This window comes from Anolis carolinensis, chromosome 5 (genome assembly GCF_035594765.1).
Source record: "Anolis carolinensis isolate JA03-04 chromosome 5, rAnoCar3.1.pri, whole genome shotgun sequence".
Taxonomy (NCBI): Eukaryota; Metazoa; Chordata; class Lepidosauria; order Squamata; family Dactyloidae; genus Anolis; species Anolis carolinensis.
In genome coordinates, this window is record NC_085845.1 from 17,195,570 (window position 1) to 17,211,673 (window position 16,104).

Consider the following 16,104-nt stretch of genomic DNA (forward strand, 5'->3'; position numbering starts at 1 on the left):
ACTTTTATATCTTTAGAGGGAAATAAAGCAAGCAAACCCCCTCTTAGCATGTGGCCAAGAAAAGCCTATCATCCTTGCACCTTCTATACACCATAACTTGAAAGTTAATTGAAGGCACACAGCAACAAATGATATCTTTTGCCAATATGTAACCTTTTAAAACATAAGTATGTTTTGTTCACTCATAAGTCTGGTGTGTGTCTCTGTGTATATAAAGCCTGAGGAGTAGCAGACTGTACAGCTCCATTAAGTACTATGGTGTCTTCTGCTGTTGTTATATTACGTGATGTACTCCCAGCATTAAAAAGATATACAGAAACTCATAAAAGGAAAATGTACACAATCAATAGAATGCTTTCCCAAGCAATGATGTTGGGATTGATCCAAAGTAATTTGATTTTGACCTTTTTCATCCTGCACTGAGATCACACATACCAATACCATTAACCAGAAGTAACAGTGAGTTGGAGCGAGCCTTTTAACAGCTGGCGTTCTATTGATTTAGAACAGAGAGCAAAGCTGTTAGCATCAAACTGTTTATATCATCAAAGCTTTTTTAAAATAATAATAATAATGAAAATCTTCAGTCACTAATAAGCTCTCAAGCCTAATTTCTGAGTTTATGCATGTGCCACAAAGCTATAGCATTAATACATACCAGATAATGGAATAAAAACAAAGTAGTGTCCCCTTCCTGTTTTAAACACGGCCTCTGTGCGTACATGATTGCTCCCTTTCTACTTTGTGTCTCCTTGAGAGAGGTAAATCCTGGCTTATTTTGCACTTGTACAGTAAACAAGAGAATTAAAAAATAATACTCTCCTTGATGTGAGCTGCCACAAGACTTCAGGCTTTCTGTGGAGCTGATCTTGCTAAAAATGTGTACATTTTCTATTTTAGTTGGTGCGCATTGCTGTAAAAACATTGTTGTTCTTCTTGTGTGCTAGTCCTTTCTGATTTACGGTGATCCTGAAAAAAATATATCACAGGGCAAGATTTGTATAGAGGCAGTTTGCCTTTGTTTTCCTCTGAGGCTGAGAAAGTGTGTCTTATCTAAGGCAACTCAGTGGGTTTCCATGGCTGAGCAGGGATGTGAATCCTTGGGCACATCTATGCTGACCACTTAGTGCAAAGGGCCAGAGAATCAGCCCTGTGGCAGCTAAATGAGGCATGGAGCTGATCCAGGTGAATGCAGGTCAAAGCTACTTAATGCAACCTTGAACCACATCAACCAAAGTTGTGGGTTACTTCACATTGTCCACCAGAATTTGGAGAAATTCTACTTTGAGTCCATGTAAACTGTCGGGCCACGTATGCACAGTTTCTTGGCACTGACTTTCCGAAGTTTAATTGGGTATTACTAGAAGTTGAATCTGACCCCTCCCCAATATCTGTCCCTGTTCTCTCCTGTCCTTCCTTCTATTCCCCATCTATACCCACACAGCTCAGAGCTACTGATGGCACCATCAGTCATTATGATCAACAGAAAATGACAAATTGAGGTTATCTGTGCCAAGTCACCAGAGCTGTGAAAAGTCAAATAAACATTAGGAAGCCTTCCAAGAAGTAAAAGAAAAGAGAAAAATAAACCCTCTGCTGTATCTGAAATGCCTCACTCACTTTCCTTCTCACATTTCAGAAAATGTCATTCTAGTGTTAAATCATGGGCAGTGAATGCTGGAGATGGGTTTAAAGGGAGAGGGAAACAAAGATTTGAGGCTAAGATATTTCATCCCAGACTCTAGGGATGGTCTGTTTAGAAAATGTTGCCAGGCAATTATTGCATGTTTTTATTTTGCTTAATTAACTCTGGCTACGATAAGCAGCAGCGATTGTGGGCACTCATGACATCTTTCCCAGCGGTTGCTGACAAAGATAATTCAGGACTTCATAGTATTAGCTGTTAGCTAAAATATTGCTGCCCGTCCCCTTGATAATGCTTCCTAACTGAAAGATAATAAAGATTCTTTGTGTGTCAACTTAAAAAATGATTACCTAACAAGTAAACTGTGCAATCTGTGGGAATGTGCACGGTTATTTTCTGTTTCTGTCTGATCAGCATTCCAATTGGATAAGACTGTTGTTCTTTGAATCCTCATTATAGAATGGAACTACACACCCTTTTGGGCATTGAAAAGTACTAGAAATTTACATCAGTGATCAGAGCTTTACTATGTTTGAGTGACAAATCTAAAAACATAAAATCCTAGAATCTAGGGGGTCATTCAATCCAACCCCATTTTGCCATGCAGAAATACAGTAGGAAGCTCTTTTCTTGGCTGCAAAATGAATAGCTAGAGATATTATTTCCTTACTTACTTTAGAGAAATTTCAGGGCAAATAACCTTTGGTGCTAGAGAGAATATACCAGTATATACATCATGACTAGCAGACATGACTTGTAGTCCTCATTGTAGCCCCCCAAGAATGCCAAAATCGTCACGAAAATATTGACTTTAATGTTGTGTGTCAAACACTGGACATGTGCATTGGGCATGTGGACATAGCTTCATAAGTGTTCATCGGCTAATAGTGGCTGGCCAAGTACATTTGTCACTGGTTTGTTTGTGTGTTTCCTTCACACATTTGATGTAACTTCCCACCAAAAGTATCAATGCAGCAAACTCAATAAGATTTCCAATGCTAACATGTGAAAATAATATACAATAATATAATTAACACTCAAATTATAAATGGCAGGGATACGTATCTCAAGAAAGCCTGTGCAAAATGGAGGCAGATGTTTTCTACCTGATATGGTGTTTTGGATATAAGTGAAATAAAAGACACATAATAATGAAACGTATGTTGATTTTAGAACATTCAGCAAATCCTTTCACACTAGTGTATAAACTACAATATCATGTCTGTATTTATTTTAAATTCTAGTGACTATAGTGTGAGTTTTTGATGTGGATTTGAGAGCTGCAGTGTGATCCAATACTTCCATTACTTCTCTCTGGAGAGGGCAGGTTCCCCTTCCTGTCCCAAAACTCTACAGATGTTGATTAACTTGGTGAGAACAGGTGTGTATAAGGCATTAACTGTAGGGACCTTTTGCAGAATTCCTGGTTTTGCATAGTTCCCAGGAGTGCTCTATTTCTACAAAACCAGGTTCTGGTTCTACATGTATAACAGATGTTTGGACCAGTATTCAGATGTGAAAATGTGTAGGAAGCAGCCGGATTGCTTTTACAGTTGAGAACTTGGATATGCTCACCACTGTGTTTGGCTGGAATTTGGGAGCATGGCTTCCTTCCAGTAAATAGCTGGATGGGGAAAATCTATATTGATGCTGTTTTTGCAACCTGGTGCTGATGATCTGATGTCTTTGTCAATGAACACTCAAGTTTATAATGGCTATTATAGCAGTTGCAGAGGCTGTGATCCAAAAAAAAAAGTTAAAGCTGGATGCACAGCCAAAATAAACTGGAATTGATGATATCTTCTTTAAATCTTCAACCTGAATGTGGTGGGAAATGATCTCCCTGCCCATCACATGATGACAAGATCTTACTGCCCATCACATGTAGGTCTCACAGCAGATATGTATACTTAAGGATGGACAGAGCTGTCAGTTTTATTTCTCTCTTTCTCTACTATATTTGTGTTCATTCTTTTCTAATGGTTTCTCTTTGTACTGGAGATTAGTGTCCAGTGGGGTGCTTCAGCATTCTTTTCCTAGGCCTGGAATTATTCGACATGTTTATAAATCTTTTGGATGAGGAATGGAAGGCAAGCTTACTGAAATCACATCTGAAATCCAAACTAGAAGGGATAGTTGATGCCCCAGAGAACAGAATTGGAATTACAAATTATCTTGACAGATTGCAGAGCTGGCCCCGAATTAACAACATTACTTTCAATGGGAATAAATGGTACATACTTCAATTAGGCAGACAAAATGAAATATGTTAATATAGAATGGGTGATAGTTGGCTCCACAACAGTATGTATAAGAATGATCTAGGGGTCTCAATAGACACAGTCTAAACAGCCCCCCACAAAAACAAATGGAATTTTAGGCAGCATCAACAGACGTATATCATCCAGATCAAGGAATGTAATATTGCTTCTCAGTTCTGGTTTGGTCAGACCTCACTTTGGGATAACACAGCTCAAGAAGGATATTGGTAAGATGGAATGTATCCAGAGGAGGGTGGCCATGACATAAGAAGATCTTGAAACCAAGCTATCCTAGTTACTGTTGTTGCATTGATCTTGGAGATGAGAAGATTGAGAGGTGATATTTCAGCCATTATTATTTGAATTAGTATTTGAATGGATGTCATGCAGAAGATGGAACAAACTAGTCCTATGCTGATCCAGTGGCTAGTGGGCGTATTTAAATTTCCAGAAATGAGTAAGAAGTTCCTGATGTAAGAGCTGTTCAATAATGGAATGTATTGCCTGAGAGACTAGTGGACTCTCCTTCTTTGGAAGTATTTAATCAGAGATTGGATGGGCATCTGCATAGTCCTGTATGGCAAAGGGTTGGGCAAGATGGCCTTTATCTTCTCTTGCAACTCGAGGATTCCAGTTCCCACATAGCTTTAAAACTTAAGGTTTGCAAATAAATGCATTATATGCATTGTCATGAATATTTATTTTCAAAATCACATTTTGATACATCTGAGGTGGCCAATGTATATCAGAAGTGCCTGAGGTACATTAGGACTCTTGCTGGTTCACAATTCGCTAACCGGATTTTATTGTATGGAGTTACAGATGTGTGAAGTTATAAAACACAAGTTGTGATGTGGGATCATGGCTCGTGTATCTATTCTTTATGGTGGCAGGGAGAAACCTTAAAATGCAAAGTCATTTTCAGTTGAGTGTTATATTAGACCTTTTAAAAAGACACACGTGTTACTTAAATTCAATTGATGGTCATTGAAAAAGAAATGGGATTGACAACAGGTCCATAAAAGATTACTATTAAAGATGTCCATTAAATGACTGAAATTTTAGCAGAAACAGCTGAAGATTAAATTCCTTGAAGATGAAGAAATAAGTAGGGATGCAGTCACAAACACCATTACCAAACAGTCAAAGAGAGGAGAGACTTTTCTATTCAGAGAATTCTAAATTGGTTCACAAAATTTTTGGCCATGTATGTTTCTGCATGACTCCTTGGGGATTGTTGTCTGGCTAACTGTGCAACATTGCCTTTCATTCTGTGGATGTTGTGAGTCACTATACCATGCTTCATGTAACTCCAATTTACAAGACAATGAAGTCATTTGCAGCAACTGAAACAGCTTCACTGAGACCAGTGGAGTGTAATTACTGTAACTTCTTAGCTTGCCTTGAAATTGGTTGTGGCTTCAGCTGCTGGGCCAGAATACTGACCATGTAGGTGCAAATGCAGCACCAAACATTGAAATAAATGTCATTTCTCATTGTGTCTAGAAGTAAACAGCTAGTAGGCTCCCTCATCCTATAAATGAATATTGCAATTGGGGACAGTCTTACGTAAAAGTGATTACAATAGTGGGGTAAGATCTGGGAGAGACGGGTTCATGTCTTCACTCAGCTACAAAATTTAATGCATGTCCTTAGACTCTTCTTCGATCTTCTCTCTTTGTATGATCTCATTATTTCCTAGCTGACCAGCAGACACATTTTCTGAGTATTTTTGTGCAAATAAATTTCTTTCACCACTGCCACACCAGCACCCAAATCTAATTTCCTTATCAGGGTCATTGTGTCCCTTTTTGTTTTAAGAATGTGAAAACGAATGGATACTTCCGCCCACTACTCTGTGGAAAGAGAGGCTAATGAGGTTTGTATACCTGAAAAATATGCCTATATCCCAACATTTCACAGAAGAAAATCAGGGCATATCTGGACAAGCATTAAGGTAGAATGCCATCAAGATAACAGAAGTTATTCATGAGGAAGAACACACACATGGTAAGAGAATTAGCAGCAGTTTGGTCTTGCCTAAGTCTACTGGAAGGGTCATGCTTTTCCTCCTCATATCTCTCCTGCTGAATTAGTTTGATACATACTATACTTGCACATTGAACTTAGCTTGCAGAAACTGAAGTAACCACCTTATCACATTGAGAAATTTCCCATTCGTAGAACACTTCAGCCTCTATTCAAGCATGGAGAGGTATTGAGCTCATCACATGAGTTAAACTACTTCTGGCAGTCATGCATAGCTCTGTATGGTTGAAAAGAAGCAGAAGTGTCCTGAAAGGAGAGAACTCTGACAATCAACTTCATCATATTGAGAATATTCCCCCTCATAGGACACTTAAGCCTCGTTTCTAGCATGGAGAGGCATGGAGCTCACCACATATTCCAGGGTTGAAAAGAGGCTGAAATGTCTTGAAAGGAGGGAACTCTGAACATGGGCAGCAATAGTGTTCAGAGCTCCTACCTCTTATCACACTTTACTCTCATCTTTACAACTGAAACCATCAAAGTTTTCTGTCCTGTTTCATTGCTCAACCGTCAGCAGTCTCTTATATCCTACTAGCTGTTCCCGGCCACGCGTTGCTATGGCGAAGTATGGTGGTATGGGAAATAAAGTATTGAGGAATTGGTGGTAGTTAAGGTAAAGGGTAAAGGTTTTCCCCTGACATTAAGTCCAGTCGTGTCTGACTCTGGGGGTTGGTGCTCATCTCCATTTCTAAGCCGAAGAGCCGGCGTTGTCCGTAGACTCCTCCAAGGTCATGTGGCCGGCATGACTGCATGGAGCACTGTTACCTTCCCGCCAGAGCAGTACTTATTCATCTACTCTCATTTGCATGTTTTCGAACTTCTGGGTTGGCAGAAGCTGGGGCTTTAGATAATCTGTGGAAGAGGCCTAAGTGAAGCCTAACTCTGCCTGTCCCCTGGGCTGAGTCAGTTGCTAGGAGACCAAGTGGGCAGAGCTTAGACTTCTAACTGGCAGCAATTGGATAAAAACAATTATTCCTCTCCCTCTAGTTAGGACTTTATTTTTCTTTTCTTTTTGTTGTATCAACCTAGAGCCGTGGATGATGGGTTGTGTTGTCAAATTTCGAGGTTGGGGGGCCTGTAGTTTTGTTGTTTTGTCCGCTACCCTGATGCCATCACTCTTTTATATATATAGATGGGGTTGAATGCAGATCAATAGGATCCTATGGAAAGCAATGGTTTTAACTTGGATCACTGTTTCTTGTATCCACTGGGGTTTGGGGCAGTACAATTTTTCCTATGGGAAGATGGGGTTTTAAACTGGTGTCAGTCTCCTTTAATGTCAGGGGCTTTGGGCAGGGCAAGGGATCTCTTGCTTTTTGGATATTGTTTTCTCTCCTGATTAAAAAAAAACTTGAATGATGAATGTAAAATGAATGTATTGCCAGCTCTCAAGCTTCCATGAGTGAGTGTGATGGGGAGGCAGAACTTGAAACAGGACTGTTGATGCTATAAGAGGGGTGAGAGCTGGTTTTAAGGATCGCTGTGGGTCCCAGCATGAGGAAAGACTAAACGGTTTCAGCAAAAGCAGAAGGGGTTAAACTGCCACTGCTTAATTGGACTTTGGGCGGACCAAGAACCCCTCTAAAAGCTTGATAAAGTCCATTTCCAAATTAGCTGTATTTGCAGCTCTCTTGCCTTCCACTCATTTATTTATAGCATAAAATTCTTTCAGATTTCTTTCTGCCTTGAAGTCATGGGAGAGTAGATGTTGGCTGAGCCATAAGAGGAGGAAGAAATGGGTTATTTCCCCAACGGCCCTTACAGTGTTTAAAATAAATAGTAACTACAGTGGCTTAGATCCAACTACTGGTTTTTTTTTTCTAAAAAGGGGGAAAAGGATTGTTGTGCCCCAGCTTGTCAGCTGAGCAAATCCAGCCATTTGAGCTGAGTTGAGAATGTTTGGGTAAGCAAGAAGCCTTTGCTGAGGAAAGATCTGCAAAAAGATTGTCAAAGCCAAGGTATCTTCATTTTATTTCTTTATTGACTGTTCATAATGCTGGGGTTGGGTTGCATTTTTGTGCTGCTTCTTCTGACTTTTTCATTTTTTCCCCAGAGGATATGTTGGCTATTTTAGCTCCGTTTTATGAAACAGACTGTTTAGTGTAGTTATGTCATTGTGCTAAATATGTGCATACTTTACTGCTGGACAAAGCTGGGGACAGACAGAAACTAGAATCGGTGCTAATCTCTAAGAGATGCTAGTGAAGGAAACAGATGCGGGAGATTTCAAACATGGGAGGAAAAAAGAGCTGTCAGCTTAAAGTTGCTGCAAGACTATTGTTTCTGTGGTGTTGCTTTATCTAGGGAAAGCAAAGTTCATAGTTGTTAAGAACTGGATCTGTAGAAGAACTACTGTGAATGCAGAATGGTTAAGCAGATGTATGAACTACTTGCTATGTTAATTCCTTAAGAGTATGCATTACAGCTGCCCTCTATGTCAGGCATAGCCTGAGATTCTGCTAAAGAGATGTGCTCAAGGGATGAAGATACGGGAATGCTAATTTGGCAAGCTTGGACCTCACTACAGCTTTTCAACACCTGGGAGGGTTACCTTTGTGGCCCTTCTCCTGGTGTTAAGGTATTTTAATATTGCATACATTTGAATAAATTAATGTAAGTGAAGGAGGCACATTGGCGGTGGTGGCTGCCCGGTGTGGGAATGAGTTCCAATGGATTTCTGAAATTTCTATCATCCAAATTGTTTCGCCCTTGCAATCAACTCATTTTTACCTGCTGACATTTTACAAGGGATGTCAGATAGAAGCAATATCTTTTTACAGCTTTCCCCCCTCTTCCAAAGAATGTAGTTTCCCTTAATAGTCTTGAGGAGATGTTTCTTCCTAATAAACTGTCTCCCTAATTACAACTGAGTAGAGGAAAAGGGGGAGTTGAAAATAGAAATTTCAAGTGAGCGTGGTAGATGAGGAAAATGCCTTTTTTCCCCATCGTAGTGGAGATTATTAGGAACATGGTGGAAATTATATTCTCCCTCCTTTAAAAATAAACCCTTTCATTTTGCCAATGTTGCAAGAGGCAGCAGAGAATTATTCTTATGTCACCTCCTGAAACAAAGCCACATCATGATAGAGCAGAGGTTCGTAACCAGGAGTTCACATGAGCTTGAACTGAAAACAAATCTTTATTTTCTCTGTCCTCTAACTGAAATCTAGCATTTCCTTCACTTATGAATCTAAGCAATAAATTACTGTAGTATTAATTTTAAAATACATTACAGTTGTTGAATAACTCAAAAATTTGCTTACATTGAAATTAAGATAGTTGTAAGACCCGATGCTAGATCACACATGTTCCCAGTCCAGTTATGTACAATCAACTGCATGACTTAGCAAAAGAGAATAGGTAACAAACAGAAGGAGATCAGGTATTCATATCATGGGAAAGCTGTAATATGTAATTTTGAACAATCCTAAAAATTTAATTTAAAGACATGCTGATGTTGAGTGCAGCAAAACAATCTGCTGCTACATTCTGAGAAAGGGTCCATGGTTTTCACCTGATTGGAAAAGAGGTATATGGAACAAAAAAGAATCCCTGAGTTAGAGGGAGGTCAGCTTCACTAACCACAATATCAGTAGACATGATAAGAACCAGGTTGAATGCCATCCTTGCTAAACCTGGGTTCTTATCCCAGTTTCTAATAAAACATTTCCATTATAGGCCCAGGAGAAGATGGAATACTTACTTTTGGGAACACTAGTGGCTATGTTGGTGAGGTTGGATGGGGAGTTCTAGAAGTTTGAGTCCCCAAAACAATTGTTTTAGGCCCTGCCAAGGCCAACTGCTTTCTAGATTTGCAAAGAAGAAGAATGTCATTGCAGTGTGCTCTTTATTGGGGAACCACTATGTGGTTTTATCATTTTCAGCCTGTAGCCATCTTTAGTTGATCATCTACAATGGTCAGTAAATCCACAACCACTCTGGGATAGAAATCCTCCAGACTGGCCCTGGAAATGCCCACATGGTCATGTTGAGTGAAGACCACATCGATCTTGTTGGACCATCAGCTCAACTTCCATGTTGACATTGCCACTCACAGCCAATCACAGAGCTCCGTGTGATCTGTCCCCTTTTCCCTGCATTGATGAACACAAGGAAAGGGTGATGTGAACACTTGACCAATCCAAATCAAACTCAATTCAGATGGCTCTGAAGCTGTGGTATATTCTGGAGTTTCAGTCAAATTCTAGAGTTTCCCTGAAGTTGATTTAACACAGGGTGACCTACAATACTCACAGGAAGTACAGGAATGTCATGAGGACAGCCAAGAGCCAATTCAGCGTAAGTGCAGGTTTTCATATAAGAATACCCTGCCAAGTTACAAACTTTTCTTTAACAAGTCAATTGGGAGACTTTTCTTGTTACAGGATATGGAAAAAATATGGTGGGACATACAGTTTTTTTCATTGCTGGTGCTAAAAAAGAAAAGATGCAAAAAGAATTTATTTAGCAGAGATACTTGTTTAGTGTGCAAAGAGTAACTTTAGATGCAGAGATTGATTTGGTCACATGTATATATTTAATAATCCACTTATCTCTCAGGAGAGTTACAATGTGCATTAAAATGAAATCCAACTAATACATGGAACATCACTAATTGTATCAACATCCTTTAAAATGATATTTGGAGTTTATAAACCTTCCCATTTAACACACATACACACACATATATAGTTGGATTATACTGTATATTTTGCAAAAGCCTTTGAATAAGGGAAGAATTAGGCTTACCAATTGGGTATGTGCTCTTTCCAGTGTTGATTGTATAAGAACTAGGAAAAATGTGCAGTGTTTATTAAGCTGTGATGACATACTTTGCTCTCTCTAGCTGAATCTACATGGAGCAGAAAATGCAGCTTAGCCCTGATTTCAAAACTCACTGGGCACAAAACAAGGAGCCCCCAGTGGCGCAGCATGTTAAAGTGCTGAGCTACTGAACTTGCAGACTGAAAGGTCACAGGTTTGAATGTGGGAAGCAGAGTGAGCACCTGCTGTTAGCCCCAGCTTCTGCCAACCTAGCAGTTTGAAAACATGCAAATGTGAGTAGATCAATAGGTACCAGTCCGGCAGGAAGGTAATGGCGCTTCATGCAGTCATGTTGGCCGCATGACCTTGGAGGAGTCTATGGACAATGCCGGCTCTTTGGCTTAGAAATGAGCACCAACCCCCAGAGTCGGACACGACTGGACTTAATGTCAGGGGAAAACCTTTACCTTTACCTGGGCATACAACACTTCCTTCTTCCTGAAGCAGCAGCACCAGATCTGTTTACATAATGAGGGTTCAAATATATATGAAAGATAGCTCATTTTAAACCTCTTTCCTGAACTTTTTAAAAATGTCTTGTCATTCATCTTTGGAGTTGATATAAGGAATTGGGGCTGTCTCCAGAGACATAAACACATTGGGAAATATATGTGTGCGTGTGTGTGTGTAAATGTAAGGGGACAAAAAAAAACTTGATTATGGGGTGCTACTGATCATGTTCTGTGTGAAGATCCCATGGAAGTGTCATGGGCATGCTTTTGTTGAAGCAAATGTGTCTCAAATAGTGTTTCACAATGATGAGGTCACTTCAGACTAAACTTTCCAAGTGTGCTCCCAATGACATAGAATTGGTCAGAGAAGACTCCAATATTCATATGAAACCTATGATCAACAATAATACCAAAGTCCTGTTTGTATATAGCACCACCGAGCCATATATTGCCCCATCTTTTAAGTGTGTAGTTAGTTTATGTGCCCTAAATATAGAACAGTTCATTTGTCCCTGTTGAATTTCATTTTATTAATGTCAGTTGTATTTTCTAGTTTGTCCAGGTCCTTTTGAATTATCCTTCAATGTGTTAGCCATGACTCCCAGGTATTATTGGCAACATTGATAAGGATTCCATCTATCTCATCATCTAAGTAATTGATACATATATTGAATAGCCCTAAGACTGAGTAGGATGAATACCTCATCACACCATTTCAAGATGAACTTGCCTTTCTGCTTAGTTTGTGAGCCTTCCAGAAAGGCCTACAGTGGGACCTGCCCAGCATCTAATATCAATTTGGCTGGGTAGATTTGGCCAGTAAGCCATTATGCACCTGTAACTCCATTACACACCATTATACATGCTTCCTGAACTTGTTGACAAGGCTCCTCCTGGCAATTTACCTTCCTGTTTGTTGCCATACCCCCCCTCCCCCCCACACAAATGAACAATCTCCAATGGATTTGAAGATATGTAATGTTTTCTCATTTAAAGTCAGGGCAGAGAGTAGGATAGAGGGAGGGGAAGCTTTCATTTGTTTTTAAATGTGCGTGCCAGGCAGCAGCTAACCTGAGGGGATGCCTGGTACAGGCAGGGCACCACTTAAATTAATAGCACATGCCTCATTAGATGTCCTTCCTTGGCCTGAGTCATCTATAGGTGACAATGTTTCATTAACCTGCCTGTAAGATAATATGGCAGCCAGCTACCCTTGAGCACACCTAGTTGCCCAGAGAAATGGATTCATAAAATAGATGCAGCAGGTTTGCTAGTAGAAGTAAATATTAGCTATATTTGGTTCAGCTGCATGACAGAATCATTTTAGAGTTCCAGTATTACCCAGAATTATTCTCCCTAGGGCAACAATGCAAAACATTTCATCCAACATCCAAGTTTTCAAGTATGTTGAAGGGGATTCAAATCCCTTTCAAGTCTTTCAGGCATATATGGGGAACTTTGGCATTCATTATCCCTCACTATTAGGACTGATGGGCATTTAGAGTTCAGTATTGGAGAACCATAAGGCCACTAGTTCTTCTATGTACATTCAGCATGAGACCAATAATGTCTCTTGCAACTATATAGACTATAGACATGTCTGCACTCACATATAGTAAAGGTAAAGGTTTCCCCTGGCGTTAAGTCCAGTTGTGTCCGACTCTGGGTTGGTGCTCATCTCCATTTCTAAGCCAAAGAGCCAGCATTGTCCATAGACACCTCCAAGGTCATGTGGCTGGCATGACTCCATGGAGCGCCATTACCTTCCCACCAGAGCGGTACCTATTGATCTACTCAAATTTGCATGTTTTTGAACTGCTAGGTTGGCAGAAGCTGAAGCTTACAGCGGGCGCTCACTCCGTTCCCCGGATTTGAACCTGGGGCCTTTCGGTTTGCAAGTTCAGCAGCTCAGCGCTTTAACACACTGTGCCACCGGAGGCTCCCACACTCAGATATATACCGATGTATTTAAAGATACATATACATACTATACTTGGCTCGACCTAAGCAATCCCAGGGTACATCCTGCAACAATAATGCGTATAGCTGTCCTAATTTTGTATCTCATTCAAGAATTTGCTCCCCCTTCCCATCTCTACCTGAGCTCATGGAACCACCAATAAAGATGAGCTTGTTTTATTATTAATAATCTCGATTGACTCTGCTTATTTCTGACCTCCGCCGAAAAGGTGGAGCGAGCTGTCTGTTTTCTCCCATCTATTTTTTAGCACGATCAGATCTGAAAATGGGGGAAGCTGGTGCCTCCAGATCAACCAGCAACCAGTGAAACAAGCTCTTATGGCAGCCACACTTTGCTGAGCTAGAGGCAAAGCAGTAATTAACAATTCTGTTTTCTCCAGCGTTCCTCTTCTGCCATCTCTTCTTCAAAATGTTGAAGGTGAAGATTTACTCATCAGAATTTGCCAACCTCACTTCTGTCCTCTTGAAAAGCAGGCAGGTGGATTGGCATCCCTACTTCTTCTTTTGCAGAAGGTAAAGCTTCACCTACCCTTTCAGCAACGAAAGGGAGCCCGAACAAGCCGACGGCAGAGTCATGTCCTTGTCAGACTAAGCTCTGAAGAGGCTGTTCAGTGGCAAATACAAGCATTGAAGAAAACCGGTATGATTTTAGGGCAGAGAGAGGGCACTGCTAGTTGCATTTGTGATTGTTTCTCAAAGCAATTAATGTGTATGAAAACTTGTAAATAGAAATCCAATTGAAATTTGAGGAGCATCTTTGCTGGATAGATCTGGAGAGGGAGAATCTAACTATTCCCACTGCTTTATTCTCAGTGAAAATCCCCACTCCACTTCTTCTTTGGGAGTAAAGATAAATTCCTGATACAGTTAAACAGCATTTGTGTCTGAGAGTAAAATTTCTGCTGGTTCCACCAATGAAATAGGTATAAGCATTCTCTGGCAGACAGCTCAGAAATGAGTACAGTAAGATTCCTCACATCTGCAAGAAGTACGTTCCCAGCAGGACCACAATTCCCTGGAACCACGGATACAACTGAACAGCATTAAATGAATTGTGGTTCCAGAATACCATAGGGTTGAGTTCAAGGATCTAGAGCCATAGTTCTCAATCTGTGGGCTGCGGTCTGTGAACATCTTTCCTCTTTATTTATTTTATTTTATTTTATTAATTTTACTTCTGCTCTTTTCCGCAGAGCTGAGCATTGCATTGGATAGACCACATCAGCTTTAGATTATTAAATATAATTTTCTGTGGGTGAGCAGATGGCAACTACTGGATGGCATTTGTTCTGTTTCAGAAGCTAGAGCTGATGTGGTCTATCCAATGCAATTTTCTAAATTAGCACCACAAATAACTAAACCAAATCTAAAATTGATCAAAAACTGATTCGTAACCCTTTTGGTACTAATGTTGGAGAGTGATCCCTGATCAAGTGGTCCCTGGTCAAGTGGGCCCTGGTCAAAAGAAGGTTGGGAACCACTGATCTAGAGATTCCTAAAGAGGTATCCTCTCTAAGAATTTGCCAGGTCCTTTAGAACAACTCCATGGTAAATTTCGAGGGAGATAATTTTTCCCCAAGCTGGGTAAGTGAAAAAGCGGATTTGGGTTCCATGGTTATGGGAATCTTACTGAAACAACCATATGCATTTTCCCCATCATGATATGTTTTGAACTGTTAATAGTCTTTGAAAGTGGTGCCGTTTTTGAAGGCTTGTACTCATCTTGAATAAAATTGCTACAATTACTCCTGTCTTCCTTTCAAAATAAATTTAGTTAAGAATTAAATCCCTATTTGAAGGCTGATTGGGTATAAAGGGTCATTTAAACCCTGTTTGCAAGTTAGTTACTGCTTCAGCTGACTGTCCCAAAGTGTCTCCCAATGGAAGTCTACCTTCAAGTAGATTACTATTAATCTACTTAAATCTTGTCCACACTAATTAAAACAATTTTGTCTGGCATCACATATTCCCTGTTCATAGTGAGCCATGCATTTTCCCTAGCAAACTCACTTGGATGCAAGGAGGCTTGCATCAGATACAGTAGAGTCTCGTTTATCCAAGCTCCGCTTATCCAACATTCTGTATTATCCAACGCAGTTTGCCTTTTAGTAGTCAATGTTTTTGTAGTCAATTTTTCAATAAATTGCAAAATTTTGGTGCTAAATTCATAAATAGAGTAATTATTACATAACCTTATTGTGTACTGAACTGCTTTTTCTATCCATTTGTTGTAAAGCATGATGTTTTGGTGATTAATTTGTAAAATCATAACATAATTTGATGTTTAATAGGCTTTTCCTTAATCCTTCCTTATTATCCAACATTTTCACTTATCCAGTGTTCTGCCAGCCCGTTTATGTTGGATGAGTGAGACTTTACTGTATATGTATTTCCATGTTAAGTGTAAGGGGTTACCCACATCTCCAATCATTCACATTATTTTGGTCACACTGTCATGGCCACTCCCCCCCTTTTTCCCCAGTCATGCATACAGATATATGTATTTCCATGTTAAGTGTAAGAGGCCAATCACCTTTCTTGTTTCTTACATTTACATTCCCATAGGACAGGATCATCACTAACTCTTCATGCAGGGCCGGCCGGAGATATTTTTTAATGGGAAGCGGGGGTGCTGAAAAGCGCCCCCGCCACCCGCGCCCTGGCCCCGCCCAGCGTGCCCTGGCCCCGCCTCCCACGCTGCGTGGGAGGCGGGGCCAGGGCGATTAGTGAGGGGGGGCGGGGCCACAGTTGGCCCCGCCCCCGCCCAGCGTGGCCATTTTGCCCTTAGTAACAAACTAAGGGCAAAAATGGCTTATCTGGCTGTGCGCATGCGCACAGCCAGATAAGCCATTTTTGCCCTTAGTTTGTTACTAAGGGCAAAATGGCCTAGGTG

The 16,104-nt window shown here is 40.4% G+C and overlaps 1 protein-coding gene across 4 annotated transcripts in view; it reads left to right on the top strand.

Annotated features, from left to right (window-relative positions):
- Positions 1–16,104, top strand: part of arhgap24 (Rho GTPase activating protein 24) — a 364,561-nt gene that overhangs the window by 169,119 nt on the left and 179,338 nt on the right. The window contains exon 1 of one of the 4 annotated variants that reach the window (XM_062981823.1): positions 7,895–7,913. The exons of the other annotated variants lie outside the window; for them this stretch is intronic. The gene's annotated coding sequence lies outside the window, so the exon portion shown is untranslated. Of the gene's footprint in view, positions 1–7,894; positions 7,914–16,104 lie in introns of those variants that run through there. 4 annotated transcript variants of the gene reach the window in all.